This window comes from Stenella coeruleoalba (assembly GCF_951394435.1).
Source record: "Stenella coeruleoalba genome assembly, chromosome: 7".
In the NCBI taxonomy this organism is placed as follows: domain Eukaryota; kingdom Metazoa; phylum Chordata; class Mammalia; order Artiodactyla; family Delphinidae; genus Stenella; species Stenella coeruleoalba.
In genome coordinates, this window is record NC_137153.1 from 2664974 (window position 1) to 2678109 (window position 13136).

Below are 13136 nucleotides of genomic sequence, written 5' to 3' on the forward strand. Positions count from 1 at the left end.
CTTATGCTTGCTTAAGGGGAAAGGTGAGTTGGGGTGCTGCATAAAACCAGAGATTGAAATGAGCACAGATAAAGTTCCTTAAGCCAAATATGGAATAGACAAGAGCTACTCCTTGCTCAACAAAATGGACTCAACACCGCATATTAAACGCCTAAGAATGTATCTGACTAGTAAGTATCTTAAAACCTATAGATTGCTATGTCTCCGAAAGAGAATCAAGCATGTGTACAGGGGCATAAACGCCGCAGTGATAGAATTGGAGAGGTTCGGTGAGCAAATGAAGACCCTTTGAAGTCATATTGCATGGTACCCATTCCACGGGTTTCAACTACCCAGGTTTTAGGTATTCTTCCTTCAGCTAAAACATGCATGTGGAACCTAGAGTATGATCAACCATGTGATCGGGAGACGTGTTCAAATATGTCTCAGTTTTCGTACCCTGGTACTCGGGTGCAAGATTCCAGACGCTTTACTAACACTCTCCCGACTTGGAGAGTCAGTCCCTTTAACCTCCTGTTTGGCCCAGTTTGCAATTTCTGCGGAAGATGAACAGGAATAGCGAGAACCAATGAGAGGCTACCTGGAGGTGTCTGGACGGGCAAATTTAACTCTCATTTCCCACCAGGAAGAGGAATTAACCAAAGGCTCAGCGTGCCGTGCCGGAACCATATTAGGGCCTGAAGCCATTCTGCGGTGTTGCGGCCAGCACAAAAGAAAGTGAGTTGAAGAAAGGAGCTCAGGGGCACTGTAATTCACAAACCTGCAGAGTTATAAATGACTGCTATCGTCCAAAAATAGACTGAAGTAAGGCTGCCAAGAGGACTTGAAAGCGGGGCAGAATTGCAGGAAACCGATTTCAGGAGGTAGACTGGAATTGCATTGAAAGCATAGGAAAAGAGGCAGAACGTCCACAATGATGCACTTGGCCAAAAAGGGCGTATGCGTTTTTTCCTGAATATATTCAGGAAAAAACGCATACGCCCTTTTTGGCCAACCAAGCAAGCTTGCAAAGGAAATCTGCACTACAAGGAAGTCTCACTTCCCCCCAGTCAAAAGGGCCATCTGAAAAAAGTGTAAAATCCAGAAAGGCAGGACAGGCCATGGAGAACTGGGAGCCTTGTTATGCTGATGGGCGGGATGTAAATTGCCAACAACCACTCGGGAGAAGTGTATGGTGTTTCCTGAAACATCTAAAAAACAAAGCAACAGAACCTAGGGCACTTCCACTTATGGTCCTATAGCTTAGGGAAATTAAAATCAAAAAGACACAGCCACCCCAATGTTTGGAACGGCTCTGTTGACAAGAACCTCGTTTACAGTACAAGTTCAACATCGCAGAAAGTGAAAAATGGATAAAGAAGTTGTGGTATTTACTTACAAAGCAATATCACTCAGCAATGAAATCTGTGTCATCAGGCCCTTAGCAGCACAATGAGTGGATTCAGGTATGATGATTCTAACTGAAATAAGTCACACAGAAAAAGAAACATCATAAGATATCAGTAATACACGGAATGTAAACTTGGCTACACAGGAACTGAATTACAGAACAGAACAGGGTCTCAAATTTAGAAAAGCAACTTATTCTTGCTTAAGGGTAAAGGTGAGTTGGGGTGCTGCATAAAACCAGAGATTGAAATGAGCACAGATAAAGTTCCTTAAGCCAAATATGGAATAGACAAGAGCTACTCCTTGCTCAATGAAATGGACTCAACACCGCATATTAAACGCCTAAGAATGTACCTGACTAGTAAGTATCTTAAAACCTATGGATTGCTATGTCTCCGAAAGAGAACCAAGCATGTGTACAGGGGCATAAACGTAGCAGTGATAGGATTGGAGAGCTTCAGTGAGCAAATGAAGACCCTTTGAAGTCATATTGCATGGTACCCATTACACGGGTCTCAACTCTCCAGGTTTAAGGTATTCTTCCTTCAGCTAAAACATGCATGTGGAACCCAAGTATGATCAACCATGTGAACGGGAGACGTGTTCAAATATGTCTCAGTTTTCATACCCTGGTACTCGGGTGCAACATTGCAGACGCTTTACTAACACTCTCCCCATTTGGAGAGTCAGCGCCTTTAACCTCCTGTTTGGCCCAGTTTGCAATTTCTGCAGAAGATGAACAGGAATAGCGAGAACCAATGGAGACTAGCTGGAGGTGTCTGGACGGGCAAATTTAACTCTCATTTCCTACCAGGAAGAGGAATTAACCAAAGGCTCAGCGTGCCGTGCCGGAACCAGATTAGGGCCTGAAGCCATCCTGCGGTGTTGCGGCCAGCTCACAAGAAAGCGAGTTGAAGAAAGGAGCTCAGGGGCACTGTAATTCACAAACCTGCAGAGTTATAAATGACAGATATCGTCCAAAAATAGACTGAAGTAAGGCTGCCAAGAGGACTTGAAAGTGGGGCAGAATTGCTGAAAACCGATTTCAGGAGGTAGACTGGAATTGCATTGAAAGCATAGGAAAAGAGGCAGAACGTCCACAATGATGTACTTGGCCAAAAAGGGCGTATGTGTTTTTTCCTGAATATATTCAGGAAAAAACGCATACGCCCTTTTTGGCCAACCAAGCAAGCTTGCAAAGGAAATCTGCACTACAATGAAGTCTCACTTCTCCCGGGTAAAAAGGGCCATCTGAAAAAAGTGTAAAATCCAGAAAGGCAGGACAGGCCATGGAGAACTGGAAGCCTTGTTATGCTGATGGGCGGGATGTAAATTGCCAACAACCACTCGGGAGAAGTGTATGGTGTTTCCTGAAACATCTAAAAAACAAAGCAACAGAACCTAGGGCACTTCCACTTATGGTCCTATAGCTTAGGGAAATTAAAATCAAAAAGACACAGCCACCCCAAAGTTTGGAACGACTCTGTTTACAAGAACCTCGTTTACAGTACAAGTTCAACATCGCAGAAAGTGAAAAATGGATAAAGAAGTTGTGGTATTTACTTACAAAGCAATATCACTCAGCAATGAAATCTGTGTCATCAGGCCCTTAGAAGCACAATGAGTGGATTCAGGTATGATGATTCTAACTGAAATAAGTCACATAGAAAAAGAAACATCATAAGATATCAGTAATACACGGAATGTAAACTTGGCTACACAGGAACTGAATTACAGTACAGAAGAGGGTCTCAAATTTAGAAAACCAACTTATGCTTGCTTAAGGGTAAAGGTGAGTTGTGGTGCTGCATAAAACCAGAGATTGAAATGAGCACAGATAAAGTTCCTTAAGTCAAATATGGAATAGACAAGAGCTACTCCTTGCTCAACGAAATGGACTCAACACCGCATATTAAACGCCTAAGAATGTACCTTACTAGTAAGTATCGTAAAACCTATGGATTGCTATGTCTCCAAAAGAGAATCAAGCATGTGTACAGGGGCATAAACGTAGCAGTGATAGGATTGGAGAGGTTCGGTGAGCAAATGAAGACCCTTTGAAGTCATATTGCATGGTACCCATTCCACGGGTTTCAACTACCCAGGTTTTAGGTATTCTTCCTTCAGCTAAAACATGCATGTGGAACCCAAGTATGATCAACCATGTGAACGGGAGACGTGTTCAAATATGTCTCAGTTTTCCTCCCCTGGTACTCGGGTGCAACATTCCACACGCTTTACTAACACTCTCCCCACTTGGAGAGTCAGCGCCTTTAACCTCCTGTTTGGCCCAGTTTGCAATTTCTGCGGAAGATGAACAGGAATAGCGAGAACCAATGAGAGGCTAGCTGGAGGTGTCTGGACGGGCAAATTTAACTCTCATTTCCCACCAGGAAGAGGAAATAACCAAAGGCTCAGCGTGCCGTACCGGAACCAGATTAGGGCCTGAAGCCATCCTGCGGTGTTGCGGCCAGGTCACAAGAAAGCGAGTTGAAGAAAGGAGCTCAGGGGCACTGTAATTCACAAACCTGCAGAGTTATAAATGACAGCTATCGTCCAAAAATAGACTGAAGTAAGGCTGCCAAGAGGACTTGAAAGCGGGGCAGAATTGCAGGAAACCGATTTCAGGAGGTTGACTGGAATTGCATTGAAAGCATAGGAAAAGAGGCAGAACGTCCACAATGATGCACTTGGCCAAAAAGGGCGTATGCGTTTTTTCCTGAATATATTCAGGAAAAACCGCATACGCCCTTTTTGGCCAACCAAGCAAGCTTGCAAAGGAAATCTGCACTACAATGAAGTCTCACTTCCCCCTGGTCAAAAGGGCCATCTGAAAAAAGTGTAAAATCCAGAAAGGCAGGACAGGCCATGGAGAACTGGGAGCCTTGTTATGCTGATGGGCGGGATGTAAATTGCCAACAACCACTCGGGAGAAGTGTATGGTGTTTCCTGAAACATCTAAAAAACAAAGCAACAGAGCCTAGGGCACTGCCACTTATGGTCCTATAGCTTAGGGAAATTAAAATCAAAAAGACACAGCCACCCCAAAGTTTGGGACGCCTCTGTTTACAAGAACCTCGTTTACAGTACAAGTTCAACATCGCAGAAAGTGAAAAATGGATAAAGAAGTTGTGGTATTTACTTACAAAGCAATATCACTCAGCAATGAAATCTATGTCATCAGGCCCTTAGCATCACAATGAGCGGATTCAGGTATGATGATTCTAACTGAAATAAGTCACACAGAAAAAGAAACATCATAAGATATCAGTAATACACGGAATGTAAACTTGGCTACACAGGAACTGAATTACAGAACAGAACAGGGTCTCAAATTTCGAAAACCAACTTATGCTTGCTTAAGGGGAAAGGTGAGTTGGGGTGCTGCATAAAACCAGAGATTGAAATGAGCACAGATAAAGTTCCTTAAGCCAAATATGGAATAGACAAGAGCTACTCCTTGCTCAACGAAATGGACTCAACACCGCATATTAAACGCCTAAGAATGTACCTGACTAGTAAGTATCTTAAAACCTATGGATTGCTATGTCTCCGAAAGAGAATCAAGCATGTGTACAGGGGCATAAACGCAGCAGTGATAGGATTGGAGAGGTTCGGTGAGCAAATGAAGACCCTTTGAAGTCATATTGCATGGTACCCATTCCACGGGTTTCAACTACCCAGGTTTTAGGTATTCTTCCTTCAGCTAAAACATGCATGTGGAACCCAGAGTATGATCAACCATGTGAACGGGAGACGTGTTCAAATATGTCTCAGTTTTCCTCCCCTGGTACTCGGGTGCAACATTCCAGACGCTTTACTAACACTCTCCCCACTTGGAGAGTCAGTCCCTTTAACCTCCTGTTTGGCCCAGTTTGCAATTTCTGCGGAAGATGAACAGGAATAGCGAGAACCAATGAGAGACTAGCTGGAGGTGTCTGGACGGGCAAATTTAACTCTCATTTCCCACCAGGAAGAGGAAATAACCAAAGGCTCAGCGTGCCGTGCCGGAACCAGATTAGGGCCTGAAGCCATCCTGCGGTGTTGCGGCCAGGTCACAAGAAAGCGAGTTGAAGAAAGGAGCTCAGGGGCACTGTAATTCACAAACCTGCAGAGTTATAAATGACAGCTATCGTCCAAAAATAGACTGAAGTAAGGCTGCCAAGAGGACTTCAAAGCGGGGCAGAATTGCAGGAAACCGATTTCAGGAGGTAGACTGGAATTGCATTGAATGCATAGGAAAAGAGGCAGAACGTCCACAATGATGCACTTGGCCAAAAAGCGCGTATGCGTTTTTTCCTGAATATATTCAGGAAAAAACGCATACGCCCTTTTTGGCCAACCAAGCAAGCTTGCAAAGGAAATCTGCACTACAATGAAGTCTCACTTCCCCCCGGTCAAAAGGGCCATCTGAAAAAAGTGTAAAATCCAGAAAGGCAGGACAGGCCATGGAGAACTGGGAGCCTTGTTATGCTGATGGGCGGGATGTAAATTGCCAACAACCACTCGGGAGAAGTGTATGGTGTCTCCTGAAACATCTAAAAAACAAATCAACAGAGCCTAGGGCACTTCCACTTATGGTCCTATAGCTTAGGAAAATTAAAATAAAATAGACACAGCCACCCCAAAGTTTGGAACGGCTCTGTTTACAAGAACCTCGTTTACAGTACAAGTTCAACATCGCAGAAAGTGAAAAATGGATAAAGAAGTTGTGGTATTTACTTACAAAGCAATATCACTCAGCAATGAAATCTATGTCATCAGGCCCTTAGCAGCACAATGAGTGGATTCAGGTATGATGATTCTAACTGAAATAAGTCACACAGAAAAAGAAACATCATAATATATCAGTAATACACGGAATGTAAACTTGGCTACACAGGAACTGAATTACAGAACAGAACAGGGTCTCAAATTTAGAAAACCAACTTATGCTTGCTTAAGGATAAAGGTGAATTGGGGTGCTGCATAAGCAGAGATCGAAATGAGCACAGATAAAGTTCCTTAAGCCAAATATGGAATAGACAAGAGCTACTCCTTGCTCAAAGAAATGGACTCAACACCGCATATTAAATGCCTAAGAATGTACCTGACTAGTAAGTATCTTAAAACCTATGGATTGCTATGTCTCCGAAAGAGAATCAAGCATGTGTACAGGGGCATAAACGCAGCAGTGATAGCATTGGAGAGGTTCGGTGAGCAAATGAAGACCCTTTGAAGTCATATTGCATGGTACCCATTCCACGGGTTTCAACTACCCAGGTTTTAGGTATTCTTCCTTCAGCTAAAACATGCATGTGGAACCTAGAGTATGATCAACCATGCGATCGGGAGGCGTGTTCAAATATGTCTCAGTTTTTGTACCCTGGTACTCGGGTGCAACATTCCAGACGCTTTACTAACACTCTCCCGACTTGGAGAGTCAGTCCCTTTAACCTTCTGTTTGGCCCAGTTTGCAATTTCTGCGGAAAATGAACAGGAATAGCGAGAACCAATGAGAGGCTAGCTGGAGGTGTCTGGACGGGCAAATTTAACTCTCATTTCCCACCAGGAAGAGGAATTAACCAAAGGCTCAGCGTGCCATGCCGGAACCAGATTAGGGCCTGAAGCCATCCTGTGGTGTTGTGGCCAGCTCAAATGAAAGCGAGCTGAGGAAAGGAGCTCAGGGGCACTGTAATTCACAAACCTGCAGAGTTATAAATGACAGCTATCGTCCAAAAATAGACTGAAGTAAGGCTGCCAAGAGGACTTGAAAGCGGGGCAGAATTGCAGGAAACCGATTTCAGGAGGTAGACTGGAGTTGCATTGAAAGCATAGGAAAAGAGGCAGAACGTCCACAATGATGCACTTGGCCAAAAAGGGCGTATGCGTTTTTTCCTGAATATATTCAGGAAAAAACGCATACGCCCTTTTTGGCCAACCAAGCAAGCTTGCAAAGGAAATCTGCACTACAATGAAGTCTCACTTCCCCCCGGTCAAAAGGGCCATCTGAAAAAAGTGTAAAATCCAGAAAGGCAGGACAGGCCATGGAGAACTGGGAGCCTTGTTATGCTGATGGGCGGGATGTAAATTGCCAACAACCACTCGGGAGAAGTGTATGGTGTTTCCTGAAACATCTAAAAAACAAAGCAACAGAACCTATGGCACTTCCACTTATGGTCCTATAGCTTAGGGAAATTAAAATCAAAAAGACACAGCCACCCCAAAGTTTGGAACGGCTCTGTTTACAAGAACCTCGTTTACAGTACAAGTTCAACATCGCAGAAAGTGAAAAATGGATAAAGAAGTTGTGGTATTTACTTACAAAGCAATATCACACAGCAATGAAATCTGAGTCATCAGGCCCTTAGCAGCACAATGAGTGGATTCAGGTATGATGATTCTAACTGAAATAAGTCACACAGAAAAAGAAACATCATAAGATATCAGTAATACACGGAATGTAAACTTGGCTACACAGGAACTGAATTACAGAACAGAACAGGGTCTCAAATTTAGAAAACCAACTTATTCTTGCTTAAGGGTAAAGGTGAGTTGGGGTGCTGCATAAAACCAGAGATTGAAATGAGCACAGATAAAGTTCCTTAAGCCAAATATGGAATAGACAAGAGCTACTCCTTGCTCAACGAAATGGACTCAACACCCCATATTAAACGCCTAAGAATGTACCTGACTAGTAAGTATCTTAAAACCTATGGATTGCTATGTCTCCCAAAGAGAATCAAGCATGTGTACAGGGGCATAAACGCAGCAGTGATAGGATTGGAGAGGTTCGGTGAGCAAATGAAGACCCTTTGAAGTCATATTGCATGGTACCCATTCCACGGGTTTCAACTACCCAGGTTTAAGGTATTCTTCCTTCAGCTAAAACATGCATGTGGAACCTAGAGTATGATCAACCATGTGATCGGGAGACGTGTTCAAATATGTCTCAGTTTTCCTCCCCTGGTACTCCGGTGCAACATTCCAGACGCTTTACTAACACTCTCCCCACTTGGAGAGTCAGTCCCTTTAACCTCCTGTTTGGCCCAGTTTTCAATTTCTGCGGAAGATGAACAGGAATAGCGAGAACCAATGAGAGGCTAGCTGGAGGTGTCTGGACGGGCAAATTTAACTCTCATTTCCCACCACGAAGAGGAAATAACCAAAGGCTCAGCGTGCCGGGCCGGAACCAGATTAGGGCCTGAAGCCATCCTGCGGTGTTGCGGCCAGCTCAAAAGAAAGCGAGTTGAAGAAAGGAGCTCAGGGGCACTGTAATTCACAAACCTGCAGAGTTATAAATGACAGCTATCGTCCAAAAATAGACTGAAGTAAGGCTGCCAAGAGGACTTGAAAGCGGGGCAGAATTGCAGGAAACCGATTTCAGGAGGTAGACTGGAATTGCATTGAAAGCATAGGAAAAGAGGCAGAATGTCCACAATGATGCACTTGGCCAAAAAGGGCGTATGCGTTTTATCCTGAATATATTCAGGAAAAAACGCATACGCCCTTTTTGGCCAACCAAGCAAGCTTGCAAAGGAAATCTGCACTACAATGAAGTCTCACTTCCCCCCGGTCAAAAGGGCCATCTGAAAAAAGTGTAAAATCCAGAAATGCAACAGGCCATTGAGAACTGGGAGCCTTGTTATGCTGATGGGCGGGATGTAAATTGCCAACAGACACTCGGGAGAAGTGTATGGTGTTTCCTGAAACATCTAAAAAACAAAGCAACAGAGCCTAGGGCACTTCCACTTATGGTCCTGTAGCTTAGGGAAATTAAAATCAAAAAGACACAGCCACCCCAAAGTTTGGAACGGCTCTGTTTACAAGAACCTCGTTTACAGTACAAGTTCAACATCGCAGAAAGTGAAAAATGGATAAAGAAGTTGTGGTATTCACTTACAAAGCAATATCACTCAGCAATGAAATCTATGTCATCAGGCCCTTAGCAGCACAATGAGTGGATTCAGGTATGATGATTCTAACTGAAATAAGTCACACAGAAAAAGAAACATCATAAGATATCAGTAATACACGGAATGGAAACTTGGCTACACAGGAACTGAATTACAGAACAGAACATGATCTCACATTTAGAAAACCAACTTATGCTTGCTTAAGGGTAAAGGTGAGTTGGGGTGCTGCATAAAACAAGAGATTGAAATGAGCACAGATAAAGTTCCTTAAGTCAAATATGGAATAGACAAGAGCTACTCCTTGCTCAACGAAATGGACTCAACACCGCATATTAAACGCCTAAGAATGTACCTGACTTGTAAGTATCTTAAAACCTATGGATTGCTATGTCTCTGAAAGAGAATCAAGCATGTGTACAGGGGCATAAACGCAGCAGTGATAGGATTGGAGAGGTTCGGTGAGCAAATGAAGACCCTTTGAAGTCATATTGCATGGTACCCATTCCACGGGTTTCAACTACCCAGGTTTAAGGTATTCTTCCTTCAGCTAAAACATGCATGTGGAACCCAAGTATGATCAACCATGTGAACGGGAGACGTGTTCAAATATGTCTCAGTTTTCCTCCCCTGGTACTCGGGTGCAACATTCCAGACGCTTTACTAACACTCTCCCCACTTGGAGAGTCAGTCCCTTTAACCTCCTGTTTGGCCCAGTTTGCAATTTCTGCGGAAGATGAACAGGAATAGCGAGAACCAATGAGAGGCTAGCTGGAGGTGTCTGGACGGGCAAATTTAACTCTCATTTCCCACCAGGAAGAGGAATTAACCAAAGGCTCAGCATGCCGGGCCGGAACCAGATTAGGGCCTGAATCCATCCTGCGGTGTTGCGGCCAGGTCACAAGAAAGCGAGTTGAAGAAAGGAGCTCAGGGGCACTGTAATTCACAAACCTGCAGAGTTATAAATGACAGCTATCGTCCAAAAATAGACTGAAGTAAGGCTGCCAAGAGGACTTGAAAGCGGGGCAGAATTGCAGGAAACCGATTTCAGGAGGTAGACTGGAATTGCATTGAAAGCATAGGAAAAGAGGCAGAACGTCCACAATGATGCACTTGGCCAAAAAGGGCGTATGCGTTTTTTCCTGAATATATTCAGGAAAAAACGCATACGCCCTTTTTGGCCAACCAAGCAAGCTTGCAAAGGAAATCTGCACTACAATGAAGTCTCACTTCCCCCCGGTCAAAAGGGCCATCTGAAAAAAGTGTAAAATCCAGAAAGGCAACAGGCCATTGAGAACTGGGAGCCTTGTTATGCTGATGGGCGGGATGTAAATTGCCAACAGACACTCGGGAGAAGTGTATGGTGTTTCCTGAAACATCTAAAAAACAAAGCAACAGAGCCTAGGGCACTTCCACTTATGGTCCTATAGCTTAGGGAAATTAAAATCAAAAAGACACAGCCAACCCAAAGTTTGGGACGCCTCTGTTTACAAGAACCTCATTTACCGTACAAGTTCAATATCACAGAAAGTGAAAAATGGATAAAGAACTTGTGGTACTTACGTACAATGCAGGATCACTCAGCAATGAAATCTATGTCATCAGGCCCGTAGCAGCATAATGAGTGGATTCAGGTATGATGATTCTAACTGAAATAAGTCACACAGAAAAAGAAACATCATAAGATATCACTAATACACGGAATGTAAACTTGGCTACACAGGAACTGAATTCCAAAACAGAACAGGTTCTCAAATTTAGAAAACCAACTTATGCTTGCTTAAAGGGAAAGGTGAGTTGGTTTGATGCATAAAACGAGAGATTGAAATGAGCACAGATAAAGTTCCTTAAGCCAAATATGGAATAGACAAGAGCTACTCCTTGCTCAACGAAATGGACTCAACACCGCATATTAAACGCCTAAGAATGTACCTGACTAGTAAGTATCTTAAAACCTATGGATTGCTATGTCTCCGAAAGAGAATCAAGCATGTGTACAGGGGCATAAACGCAGCAGTGATAGGATTGGAGAGGTTTGGTGAGCAAATGAAGACCCTTTGAAGTCATATTGCATGGTACCCATTCCACGGGTTTCAACTACCCAGGTTTTAGGTATTCTTCCTCCAGCTAAAACATGCATGTGGAACCCAGAGTATGATCAACCATGTGATCGGGAGATGTGTTCAAATATGTCTCAGTTTTCCTCCCCTGGTACTCGGGTGCAACATTCCAGACGCTTTACTAACACTCTCCCCACTTGGAGAGTCAGCGCCTTTAACCTCCTGTTTGGCCCAGTTTGCAATTTCTGCGGAAGATGAACAGGAATAGCGAGAACCAATGAGAGACTAGCTGGAGGTGTCTGGACGGGCAAATTTAACTCTCATTTCCCACCAAGAAGAGGAAATAACCAAAGGCTCAGCGTGCCGTGCCGGAACCAGATTAGGGCCTGAAGCCATCCTGCGGTGTTGCGGACAGGTCACAAGAAAGCAAGTTGAAGAAAGGAGCTCAGGGGCACTGTAATTCACAAACCTGCAGAGTTATAAATGACAGCTATCGTCCAAAAATAGACTGAAGTAAGGCTGCCAAGAGGACTTGAAAGCGGGGCAGAATTGCAGGAAACCGATTTCAGTAGGTAGACTGGAATTGCATTGAAAGCATAGGAAAAGAGGCAGAACGTCCACAATGATGCACTTGGCCAAAAAGGGCGTATGCGTTTTTTCCTGAATATATTCAGGAAAAAACGCATACGCCCTTTTTGGCCAACCAAGCAAGCTTGCAAAGGAAATCTGCACTACAATGAAGTCTCACTTCCCCCTGGTCAAAAGGGCCATCTGAAAAAAGTGTAAAATCCAGAAAGGCAGGACAGGCCATGGAGAACTGGGAGCCTTGTTATGCTGATGGGCGGGATGTAAATTGCCAACAACCACTCGGGAGAAGTGTATGGTGTTTCCTGAAACATCTAAAAAACAAAGCAACAGAACCTAGGGCACTTCCACTTATGGTCCTATAGCTTAGGGAAATTAAAATCAAAAAGACACAGCCACCCCAAAGTTTGGAACGGCTCTGTTGACAAGAACCTCGTTTACAGTACAAGTTCAACATCGCAGAAAGTGAAAAATGGATAAAGAAGTTGTGGTATTTACTTACAAAGCAATATCACTCAGCAATGAAATCTGTGTCATCAGGCCCTTAGCAGCACAATGAGTGGATTCAGGTATGATGATTCTAACCGAAATAAGTCACACAGAAAAAGAAACATCATAAGATATCAGTAATACACGGAATGTAAACTTGGCTACACAGGAACTGAATTACAGAACAGAACAGGGTCTCAAATTTAGAAAACCAACTTATGCTTGCTTAAGGGGAAAGGTGAGTTGGGGTGCTGCATAAAACCAGAGATTGAAATGAGCACAGATAAAGTTCCTTAAGCCAAATATGGAATAGACAAGAGCTACTCCTTGCTCAACAAAATGGACTCAACACCGCATATTAAACGCCTAAGAATGTATCTGACTAGTAAGTATCTTAAAACCTATAGATTGCTATGTCTCCGAAAGAGAATCAAGCATGTGTACAGGGGCATAAACGCCGCAGTGATAGAATTGGAGAGGTTCGGTGAGCAAATGAAGACCCTTTGAAGTCATATTGCATGGTACCCATTCCACGGGTTTCAACTACCCAGGTTTTAGGTATTCTTCCTTCAGCTAAAACATGCATGTGGAACCTAGAGTATGATCAACCATGTGATCGGGAGACGTGTTCAAATATGTCTCAGTTTTCGTACCCTGGTACTCGGGTGCAAGATTCCAGACGCTTTACTAACACTCTCCCCACTTGGAGAGTCAGTCCCTT

The 13136-nt window shown here is 43.7% G+C and overlaps 1 long non-coding RNA gene across 26 annotated transcripts in view; it reads right to left on the minus strand.

Annotated features, from left to right (window-relative positions):
- LOC307189637 overlaps positions 1–13136 on the minus strand; it is a 2307304-nt gene that overhangs the window by 933531 nt on the left and 1360637 nt on the right. For 24 of the 26 annotated variants that reach the window (XR_013829230.1, XR_013829231.1, XR_013829232.1 and 21 more), the window contains one exon: positions 7694–7771. The exons of the other annotated variants lie outside the window; for them this stretch is intronic. This is a non-coding gene — a long non-coding RNA (uncharacterized lncRNA). The remainder of the gene's footprint in view (positions 1–7693; positions 7772–13136) is intronic. 26 annotated transcript variants of the gene reach the window in all.